Raw genomic sequence first — 11,828 nt, forward strand, 5'->3', positions numbered from 1 at the left:
TGTAAGAACAGAGAAGCTGCAGGGCAAAACGCAGCTCTGGTTCAGTAATGTGCCCACAGAGTGTGGAAATGACAGCAGCCAAAAAGATGAGTTTGCTCAGGGGAAGTACATATTTATCATCTCGTTCTAAATATGTTACAAAGTAAAACAGCAAAATGTTTAAGGGGGAGCTTTGAGTTTGTAGAGCTTAAATCGTAAGGCAAAGGTGCTCACTGCTGTCTGAGTTTATAAAATCAATGAATCTCACCAGAAGGCAAAATTGATGCCATGTTCCTGCACAGTATGTGATGCCTTATATGGACTGGAGTAAAGGTAGCTCAGCGTATGACATTTGCAAGACATACTTTACTCTGCGGTGGACGGTGGCTTAGAGGTTAGCAGGGACGTTAGCTGGACTGTTAATCATCCGGGGCTGAGCCCTGATTCTTTTCCATGCGTTTTTTTTTTCCAGTTCAGCTAGTAGCCTACGTTTTGTTTTATGGAAGCTGAGGTAACTTAGCTGTCAGTGTATGACTGTCTGATTGGTCTCGCCTCCGTTCACTGAGGATATAAAATTACAACACTGCCTTCTTCTTTTACTGATGTTCAGTTACGTAGTGACAAAACACTCCAAGTGGAGAATTATTCGGGGATAAAGAGAAAATCTTTGGGGCTACAGCAGCCAATACCCAGGCCAGGTTACGCCTGTGGGTTTGGGGGTTTGAATCCTGCCTTCACTTGTGTGGGAGGAGTTTGCATGTTCTCCCTGTGCTTCGGGGGTTTCCTCCAGCTACACTGGTTTCCTCCCCCAGTCCAAAGATATGTGTTGTAGGCTGACTGGTGTTTCAATTTGTCCGTAGTGTGTGAATGTGTGTACGATTGTGCGATGGGTTTGCACCCCATCCAGGGTGTCCCCGGCCTTGTGTCCCGAGTTCCCTGGTATAGACAGCAGGGGGAGTATTACAGAAACGTTCTATCTTAAGTCTTAAATTAAGATTTGAGAAGTTAAATTAGGATTTTTCACAAATTCGTATTACAGAGGCAAATCTTAACTTGATTTAGGATTCTTATCTTACAAAATCATATCTTATCTCGAGTTAAGAAATCTTAAACTGCACCATCGAGTTTGATAATCAACTCTCAGGTCTGTTACCAAGCAACCAACAACAACCAAGAACTGTGAAGTAAACTTTCCATTAAAATGGAGTATGTTGAATATTAAATCACTTGCACAATGCTCCGTGATGGTTCGTTGGCTTCTGTAATGTTGGTTGCAATTCTAATGCTAACTGCATTATATAGTTCATAGAAGTCTGTAATTATTTATCAGTGTTTTGTTGTGAAAGCACAAAACATCATCTGGGTACTCCAAAAGTCTTTCCACCATCAAACATCACAGTTCTTCATCTTGTATCATTAATACATGTAATGCCGTTCTCAGACATGGCTTTTGTAATGTGACTGTTATCGCTGGCTTTCAAATACGTTTTAAGTTAGGACACTAGTGGGTTTAGTCTAAAGTTAAGACACTTTTTAGGATTTTTTGTGTTTATGTTAGGATGCTTCTGTAATATCCTTTTCCTATTTGTAGTTAAGTTAAGATAATACACTTAGAAAAGGTTATTCTGTAATAGCTTTTGTCCTAAATGAAATTGCCATGGTTACCAAACAGATAAGATAGGATTCTAAAGTTAGCATTTTTCTGTAATACACTCCCAGACTCCCCCGCAACCCCAGGTAGGATAAGAGGTATGGAAAATGGATGGACACTTTACTCTGGCTCGTGTGTCAAATAAGACCAAAATTCAGATTTTAATCTAGAATACAATGTAGATATAGTGCTGAAATGGGACTTGGATTTATTTGCAGCTATGTGTGTTCTATATTGGTTGGGGTGGGGATTTTTTATTTTGGTGTTTGTCCACACCAACCAACATTTTAGCAATTTGAATAAAAAATGGCTTGGACCATCCGGTCTTGGACTATGTATAAAAATATTGAGCAAGCCTAGCTAACTTGAATTTGGATCAAGACGGCAAGAGAAAAAGATCTAAATAACTTTGGGAAAGGGTTACATATTGATGGTGAATGGCAGGAGCTTCAGTCACAAAGATTGCTTGCGTGGCTGACATGATGTGAGTAAATTCACTTGGAAATTGTGGTTGATATTCAGTGAGTATGATGCTAGCCCTAGTGCGTTATGTAAAGAAGAACAGATGTGAGACTGTATATAAGGTGACTATACAAGACAGGCTTGTCCCCTTAAACTGAAAATCATAATACATACTTATTCTGACTGATCACTATTATCCTATGATGAAATAGTTCTATACTGATGGGCGTGGTCTTTTCCAGGATGACTCCGCCCACATCCACAATGCACACGGGCTCACTGAATAGTTTCATGAGTATGAAAATGCTGTCAATCATATGCTGTGGCCTTAACATTCACCACATCCCAACTCAGCTGAACATCTCTGGGAGATTTTCGACTTATCATCATCATCATCATCATTATCAAAATACCAACTAACAGAATATCTTATGAAAAATTGTCCTCGTTCCTCCAGTACACTTCCAGAGACTTTTAGAATCTTTGCAAAGACGCATTGAAGCTCTTTTGTCCCAACACCTTACTAAGACACTTTATGTTGGATTTTCCTTTAATTTTGTTGCCTTTCATTTGTCTATATGTAACAAAACATAGACATGCTTCTTCCTTTTTAACTGAAACTGTTTCTGACAGCTGGCCAAATTGTTAAACTGAGTTAAATTCTATGCTTTCTGATCTTTATTTATTTATTTATTTATTTATTTTACCTGAGGCACATATCTGTGGGTTATTATTATGTAACTCAGACCAGTTGTTGCTTATATCGTGTTATTTGGCAATAATTGAAATTCAATACATTTTTAAACAGCTGTCACAGAGCACGTATGAAGTAAATGTTGAAATACCAGATTAGGCTTTGTGTGTGTTTGTAAGCGTTTGTATTTTATTACTTTTCAACTGTCATTTTAAACGTGTTACATCGTTTGTGTTGGGTGTTTCTGGGAAGTGAACCATTATTTCTACACATTATATATAAAAAATACTGTAATGGCTTCCACATAATACAATGCCTACTAGTAAAGATCATATGATGAATTATGAAAGTTAAAATAACATCAAATTACCTTGCTTAACAATCATCATGAGGAAATCATGTTGACATCACAGGAAAGACATCTAAAAAAAAAAAAAAAATACCCAAGTCAACCACTATTTCACCACCAAATGATGTCAGAAAATGACATCTCGCCAGCATTTTTTCAACTGACGTGCCCACTGGGACGTTAAATAATTCAGGAGTCATTTAGCTGGAAAGCTCATTTAGTGAACTGAGGCAGAGGACAATTAAATCGTGCTCTGAGTAGAAACTGGGGTTTGAAGACAACATCCTGTGGTCTGAGTCACACCATGCTCTCAGAAGGGACACCATGTGACTCACTCGCTACACCCCAATGGATGATTTCATTCTGTGCATTTCTCCTCCATACATTTTGAACCATTTTGTGTTTCATTATGACTACCCATTCATGAAATGGCCTCCATGTGGAAGTGGGGAGTTTCTGTCACAACACATATTTAGACTGAGAGATGACTTGGCTGTATTTATTGACTGAGCATTGTAGTCCTTGAAACGAGGAACTTCTGGATAGGGTCCTTCATGGATGTGGAAACCATTAACTGTGTGAAAGCTTCATTTCATTAGATAGAAATGGGAAATGATTGCTGGGTTGAAAACACAGCCAAATTTTTACTGATCCTTTAGACCAAATGTTCTCAACCTTTTGCAACTAAAGCCCCCCCAGCCTTCCCTATCATGTGGCACCCTCCCACCCCACCCCCCATATTGGAGGAGACCAGGTATAATGATTACCTCTTCTATATAAAATCTATCTATCTATCTATCTCTCTCTCTCTCTCTCTCTCTCTCTCTCTCTCTCTATATATATATATATATATATATATATATATAGATAGATAGATATTTTTTTGCTTTTGTGTTTATGTATTTTTTTTATATTATTTTTCATAACTTTTATGATTTTTTTGAATAACTATTATGACTTTTATAAGCTATATAATGGACAGGTATTGAACATGAATTATTAAAAATGTTTCTGAACACTATAATTACTTTGAACAAAAGAACTAGGCTGTAATAACATGGACTATTTTACATGTAAAACATGTTGCATTACTTGCGTTCTAAAAACATTCACATAAGAATGATGTAAATTTGGATGAAGGGCGTGTCTCGTTATCCATGACATTCAGTACGTTTACATGGACAACAATAATAGAATATTAACCCAATTAAGACGATACTCTGATTAAGAAACTAGCATGTAAACAGCAATTTTTTATTACCTTAATCCGGCTAAAGTCATACTCGAAGTAAACACAAATCGAATTAAGATGTGTTGAGTACTCCTGTTTTAGTCACATTATCGACATGCGTTACAGACATGTACACACCTTAATCACACTATTAACATCGTGTGGGAGTTTTCACCACATTTTGTGAAAGGACACGCGCACACACACGGCAGCGCTCAACCGTTTGACGGCAAACAAGAGAGCACGGCTGTGTCCGAAACCGCGTACTTACCTACTATATGGTAGGAGAAATACATGCATCTCAGCTACTATATAATAGGTAAGTACGTGGTTTCCACGGCTGCAAGCAGTATTTGCACGTATAGCATGACAAATAATTAACCGCACTTTACGAAGCTTTCGTAAAAATAAAAATAAAATTCTGGAGGGGATGATGTGGCCTGGAGACATAATGAGGTGAAAGGAATATTCTGAAAGCGACTCATGTAAACACCTTAATCAGAATATTGTCTTATTCAGAATAAGGTCAATAATTAGATTATTGCTGTCCATGTAAATGTAGTCATTGTTAAATCTCCGGCTCTGAACAGAGACCTCACACTTGCAGGACCGTACTGGTGACATTTGGAAAGTCGCTAAAGTTTGTCCAAAAAGTCGCTAGGCGCTTTTTTTTTCCAAAAAAAGCCACTAAAGGGGTCTGAAAAGTCGCTAAGTTGGCAACACTGGTCTGCACTGACAGCTAGATAAAAGGCAGGCTAAGCTCCGCCTTTCCTCAGCAAAAAGAAAATACAGAAGGAGAGAGAACGTGGAGTTTTTCCATTTATGCACATCCTATTTGAAAAGCAACAAAATACACCGAGGACCCAAATGATGCCCTGTCTGTGAATTTTCGCGCCCCCCTTCCGATCTCTCCATGCCCCCCTTGGTTGAGAACCACTGATGTAGACCTTTGGTGTGTTTGAGATTGGAGATTTAAGAATTGCCCTCACTTTCTCTTTCCTGTCTTCCTCCTTATCCTTTTTCTTTTTCCTTCTCTCAGTTCAAGGCCTCTTTGTCTTATATATTGCTAACAGCACTGACAGTGTTTGAGTGACCAAGCTCTTCTTAGGACTAGAAGGCCTCTGTTAAGCCCAGGGCTCATATCTCTCAGCCTGCCCACCCACCAGTCTCCTGCAGGAGCCAAAATATATGGCAATGCAAAAAAGTCGACACCACCAGATGGATGTCTCTGACCACCGTCTTCCAACTGCAGTGCTCACCACAGGACAAAAAGCCGCAGGGAGGGCTATGTTCAAATTGTAACCTCACTTGAGGGAATTGCAGTTACTAGCTGTCATTAAGGCAATTGTGGGCAATGAAGCTCGATGAGAGTATGAGTGGGAGTTGGCTGGTGGATGGGTGTATGGCAGAGCACAAAACTGAAGACAGAATGTGTGCAACGCTTGCCGTCTCCTCTCCAGAGGGCCATTTACATTGTTGTTCCAATACCCTGCCGTGTAGATACATTAGTGCCCTACCTCCTCACTCTGGCCATCACTGAGTCTCTGGGCTTCCATTCAAGAAAGACAAAGACACACAGAACATTTGTAATATTGCAGCTGTGTGAAAAATGCTAGAATGGCTCAGAAAGCCAAGATGACCAGTTGTGATATTTTTCTCTTCCCCTTCCCCAGAGATTACAGGAGTGGTTTGAAATGGAAGTGCAGATGGTTCACACTTTCGAATCACAAAGCATGATTGGAATAAAGCATAACAGATTTGGCTGACGTGGTAGGTGTGCATTATTCACCCCTCAAAGCACTGCCCTTATCAGCAGACTTCATAATGAAATCTGCAGTCAAGCGCTTCCAATTTATTCCTCAGCATTTCTTTGTAGAAGGGCATTTATTCAGCTGTACCCAGATACATGCAAAGATGTGTTGACCATGACAGTATGTATGTGAACTTGCATAGGCTATTAGCAGCATATGTTCCAACAGCAATTTAGGAGAAATATGTTACATGGTGAAATGATTTGGGAATTGGCTTTGGGTTCCCCTTGGTTTCCCATTAAGTGACGAGTGCAGTCAGCTTTCATTGCATCGCATCTGTATGGCGATAGCTGCATACTGAGTGCTTAATGTGGCATGCTGCCCAACACAGCGCGTCTGCTGAAATGCTGAACATGTAGCCTTGCTTCATGCCCCCTCCTATTTCACCATCAGCAACAATACTAAAACAGCAAGGCCAGCTTGTCATAGTTGACTTATGGAGGGGAATACACAAAACCCAAAAGCTCAGCCCTGGCTCACCATTTTCTTTAAAAAGGAATACGTCTGTTGAGCATAGTACTAAATGGCAGCATGTTCTTGCAGTTTTCTGATCAAGAGCCATTATTCTCTCCAAAATAACCACCTTTAAATCCTGTAGAGCACTTTACATGGACATTGCTAGGAGTACATGGGAGTGAAGGGAAGCTGGCTGGGGAGAAAATAGAGCTATCAGTGGGGAGGATGCTGTTTCATCAGCCCACTCAAATTACTGTTGATCTAGTATGTGGAATTATCAACCAGGCCAGCAATTTTAGGGTAACTGAGAGAGGCTTAAATATCAGCTCTTTACTCTTTATGGGAGCAAAGGCAATGAGTGCTAGATGGATACTTCACTGAGCCAGTGCCAGCAGCACTAATTCTGGACCTGTAGGGTTTCTTGCACACCACATACACCAGTGATGCCAGGGTATGTTTTGATGTAATTTATTTTCCTGGGCTGAAAATAATGGTTTAACAGCAGAAGGGTTGATAGTCTAAAGGTTCCACAGTTTTCTACGATTGAGCTTAAGGAAGAGAAACTGCTGGAAGCAAAAGGCTGACCTGTACTCCTGCATATCAGTTTGAGGCTTTTGAATGAAACAAAGACAAATGTTGATGTTGAGACCTTCTCATTTAAAGGGCTCAATTTCTGAAGGAACACTGCATGTGTTCCATGCTTGGATGATCTCCAGTCAGTTTTAATTTGCATCTTGACTGAGAATTGGCCTTGGTTCAGAGAATGGTGGCACATTACGCTTGAGATACTGTACAACCATCTGTCAACTGAAAAAGAAGGCGCATACATGCATTTAGAATGAAAATCCTAAGGCTTTATTATATCTAGCCAACTTGCACGGCAGGAGGTGGATGCTGTGATTCCATTTTCCACATTTGAATATTTTGCTCACACTTTTTTTGTTCCCTTTCATTTTTATGACTCCTCCCCTGAAATGTTTAGATTGCAAAAAAAAAAAAAATGTTTGTTTTTAATGACTGACAATAAAGAACTGGCTAAAAATGTGCACCATTTGCCTCACCCTCGCTAATTATTTAATCTGACAAATGTATCTAAAAAAAAAAAAGATTAAATGAATTTAGAATGCATGTGCAGCCAAAACACGACTCCTCAGCCACTAACGATTCAGCGCATGTTCCTAATGGTTCCCTATGTGCAGATTAATATGCAGATATAAAGGCATGCTGAAAGCCCATACCCAGGAAAGCTGTTGGAAAAGATTTTGAGTTTGAATGAGCAGTACTCCCCTAACCTGAAGAGAGGGCTGTGAAGTGGGAGAATATTTCAACAAGGCTCGACTGAGCGATTGAATCAATATGCAACCGAAAGCAGAGGCTCACATACAACTGTTTGCAGGAACCTGCTTTCTGATGTCCTCCTGTGCAAGACAGCACATGATGCCTCCTTCCACTCAAAGAGAGGCAGGTAAGGCCTGTTGTGCAGAACAACCTAAAGGCCTGCTTCAGTGAGGTACCTCTGAGTGTCTAAACCAACGGTCACCAACCCTGTTCCTGGAGATTTACCTTCCTGAAGACTTCCTGATCAACTAAAGTTCTTGATCAACTAAAACATGTGTGTTAGATTTTGCTTGGAGATGAAGCCTCCAGGAAGGTAGATCTCAAGGAAGAGGGTAGGTGACCACTGCTCTAAACAGATGCCCCCTTCACAGCTTTGCATGCAGTCTCAGTGAGCTCAGCAGGACTTCTAGCTCTTTCCATCAAGATGCACCTTTATTAAAGAGACAAGGACACTTTTGTTTTCTCCAGCACATGGTAACTTAGTGGGTAAGTTTTAGCTTCTATGCCAGGAGTGTCAAATCTTTTCCGGAAAGGGCCGGTGTGGGTTTCATTCCAACCAAGCAGAAGCCACACTTGAGTCTATTGAAAACCAAGCTCAACTGATCAAACAGGTGGAATCAGGTGTGGCTCCTGCTTGATTGGAATGAAACCCAGCACCCACACCGGCCCTTTTTGGATAAGATTGGACACCACTGTTCTATGCATGCAGATGGGGGGAAAAAAAGAAATCACATTTCTTTCTTCTGCCAAGCTGAAGCAGATCTATGAACGAAGGGGTGGAACCATCTCCCTGTTCCCTGCTGCTAGATGACCATTGTGTTCAATCAAGTCTTTTACAGCAGTGCACTTTTCCACAAAAAAAAAGGCCAATCCATCACTGGAACTATTGATTTTTAATCGTTCTCCATTGTTGTACAGAATATAATGCTACCAACTGTGGTAATAGCAAAGCACTTCAGTGCATGGTGAGAAATTTCACAGCACCTCTGCCCCTGTTTCAGGCTTGTCCAGATCAATTGCTGGTGACTGAATGAACAGAATGTGGTAGAGCTGGAAAGATATACTGGTCTCTCAGAAGTGCATTGGATTTTTAAAAAAATATATTATTATTAATCCTACTTCCAGCACTGTTTTACCTCTATCAAAAGTGACTGATGAATGTGCAGTGTCACATCTGGAGAGCAGCAGGATAACCACAATACCACTGTAGCGCAACACCCATTAAGGTAGATGCCCGACTGTTCTGTATCTGCAGGGCTGGAGATTACGATATTCAGAGGCCGCAGGGGTATGCAGATCAACTTTAAAGGCTGGAATGATTTTTGACAGTTTGACTTAGAAAGTCAAATAAGGCAGTGATCTGTTTCAGAGGCTTCCATCTGCTACTGAAACTGTGCTCCAGGAAGAAATATGTTTCTCATCATTTATAAAACCTGCATGCATTTGTAGGCATGGGTACACACCCACACTCGCGCTCTTGTTCTCTAGCTTGTCTCCTATCCATTATCTCAGGGGGACTGTCTATTCAATTCCACAGGTGACACTGATAGTGTGGTGTGGTGTGGTGTGCTGCGCTTGGCTAAGCCCATCTCCTCACAAGCCTAACCTGTGATCCTGTGATGTGATAGTTAGCTGCAATGTTTACTGGCTCAACAAAGAGCCTATTATCTGCCTGATAGTTTCTGTCTTGTCATTTCCTCTGCAAATGTCAAACGTTGAGGGAGTCACAAAAAGGCTGACTGCTGTGCAGAGACCTGAATATGAAAGTTGCCAGTAGAGACAGGAGTCAGCAATTTGCTCTGCTTCTCTGGCTTAAAGGTTTTAGCATTTAGCAAGAACAGATCAAATGTACAGTATGTCCATACATCCATTTTCTGTACCATTTATCCTACACAGGGCTGCAGGGATCCTGTCCCAAGGAACTTGGGGCACAAGGCAGGGGATACCCTGGACGGGGTGCTAACCCCTTGCAGGGCACAACTCCACACATGCTCATTCACACACTACAGACAATTTAGAGATGCCAATCAGCCTACAACATGTCTTTGGAGTAGGGGAGGAAACAGGATTACCCAGGGAAACCCCCTAAAGCACAGGGAGAACATGCAAAATCTGTGCACACAGGGCGGAGGTGGGATTCGAACCCCCAAATATGCTAAGCCAATGTTTGCTAACCACTAAGCAACTTTAGCACTGGCTATGGTCTAAGAGGAATGAAACAATTTTTTTGTGCACACAGGATGTGCTTTTATTGTAAAATAATCAACTTCAGGGTGTTGACAGTAATATCGCTTCACATCCTGGTCATGTTTCATACAACTTGTTCAGTGCTTGATACATTTTGCGTAATCTCAGCTGAGTGAGTGTACAATGCTGGCTTTTACCTCTAGACCATGGGATGATCCAGTGAGACTGCAAAAAAGAGGTTCTTGTTATAGCAGTGTTGCACAGATACGTTTGACAGCCATCCCAATCATCAAAATTTCATCTTTCTACAGCACGCTGTCCACCGACTGACTCAGTGCCTCTTAGTAATGGTTTATGTGTTTTTTGGAGCTGGAACATGAAGCAGAGCTCCTTCCTGACAGTGTGTTGGAGAGTTGGAGAGGTGCAGTTACTTCACATCACCTGCTTAGCACAACACGGGACTGCAATGGAAAGGAAATGGGTCAGTGGGCTGTGATGAGACAACCCACATACTGTGAGTGTCAAAAAGTCAAATGGGTTTAGTAAAATTGTAATTTAATTCACCACACCAGTGGTACATTGTTACAATGTGACGTAATACAGAGATCTCCTGTGATGTCCAGGTCAAGCATCACCATGTCTACAGTACACTGAGGACATATTCAGCTTCAGAAGAGGAATTCAGCTGTAAGCATTTCATCATATTGTCTGCAGTGGAAGATAATGACATGGGAAGTGTTCTTGTTCTTAGTGATCTTCTAAACCTCTGGTGTTGTTTACAAAACATGCCACGCAGCAAGCATCTTTGGAGAAGGACTGTTTTGGAGCCATCATGGCCCGGAGATACAACCAATCAGCACCAACCAGCATCTGTAATGTTCCAACTGAAAAAAAAAAACGTGAACTCACTGTGCATTTTTTTTCCCTCTCCAAAACACATCAGTGCTTGTTGACATCATCTTAATTGCTGCACTAATAGTGAAAGCTTTATTGTGTACTCCATTTCTATAGCCTTGCTTTATTTATAGGGGCCTTTACACAGAATTTTACTTGAATGTTACATATTTATACCTTAATGACCAATTTTTCTCGGAAATAGATGTGCACATACTGGTCCCTTTGCCAGGTAAACCTACCACATACAGTATTTGTACTTTTGTAATGTATACAGTTACTGCCTGGAGCACAAACTGTGTGTGCTACACACAATTGTCAACCATGTTGTGTATTCATTCCAGCATCACACGCACACTAACATGGATCCTTTTCATGGTTGAAAGGTGGGGAGAGTGGGGTCGTTATTGGGTAACCCTTCTATGAATGTAAATGAGCTTCAGTAGTGTGTGAGATGTTAGTATCTCACACACTAGTATTCTATCATTTATTATCAGTAACCTCTTAGAGTCGAATATGAATATAAAACCACTCATAAAAAAAAAAATAAAATAAAAAATAAAAACAATTTTATGAGTTTAACATGATGGTGCACAGATGTTGTACTCGCTGTATAAAAGTTTTGCAACTTCCTTGGAACTCTTTGTACATCATTTATTTATCTATAATCACAGACATTTATTTGAGTGTTATGTTTGAACACAGTTGGCCACTGAGCGAAAGAGAGAAAACCATGTGAAGTGCTCAGTGATCATCACCAGAACATATGACATGAT

General features: G+C 40.6%; 1 long non-coding RNA gene across 1 annotated transcript; it reads left to right on the forward strand.

Moving 5' to 3' along the window:
* The first annotated feature begins 9,362 nt into the window (after nt 1–9,362).
* Nucleotides 9,363–11,828, forward strand: LOC128600637 (uncharacterized). Its single transcript, XR_008384583.1, has 3 exons — nt 9,363–10,102; nt 10,470–10,672; nt 10,782–11,828. It is a non-coding gene; the product is annotated as an uncharacterized LOC128600637 (long non-coding RNA).

Source organism: Ictalurus furcatus, chromosome 24, assembly GCF_023375685.1.
Source record: "Ictalurus furcatus strain D&B chromosome 24, Billie_1.0, whole genome shotgun sequence".
Taxonomy (NCBI): Eukaryota; Metazoa; Chordata; class Actinopteri; order Siluriformes; family Ictaluridae; genus Ictalurus; species Ictalurus furcatus.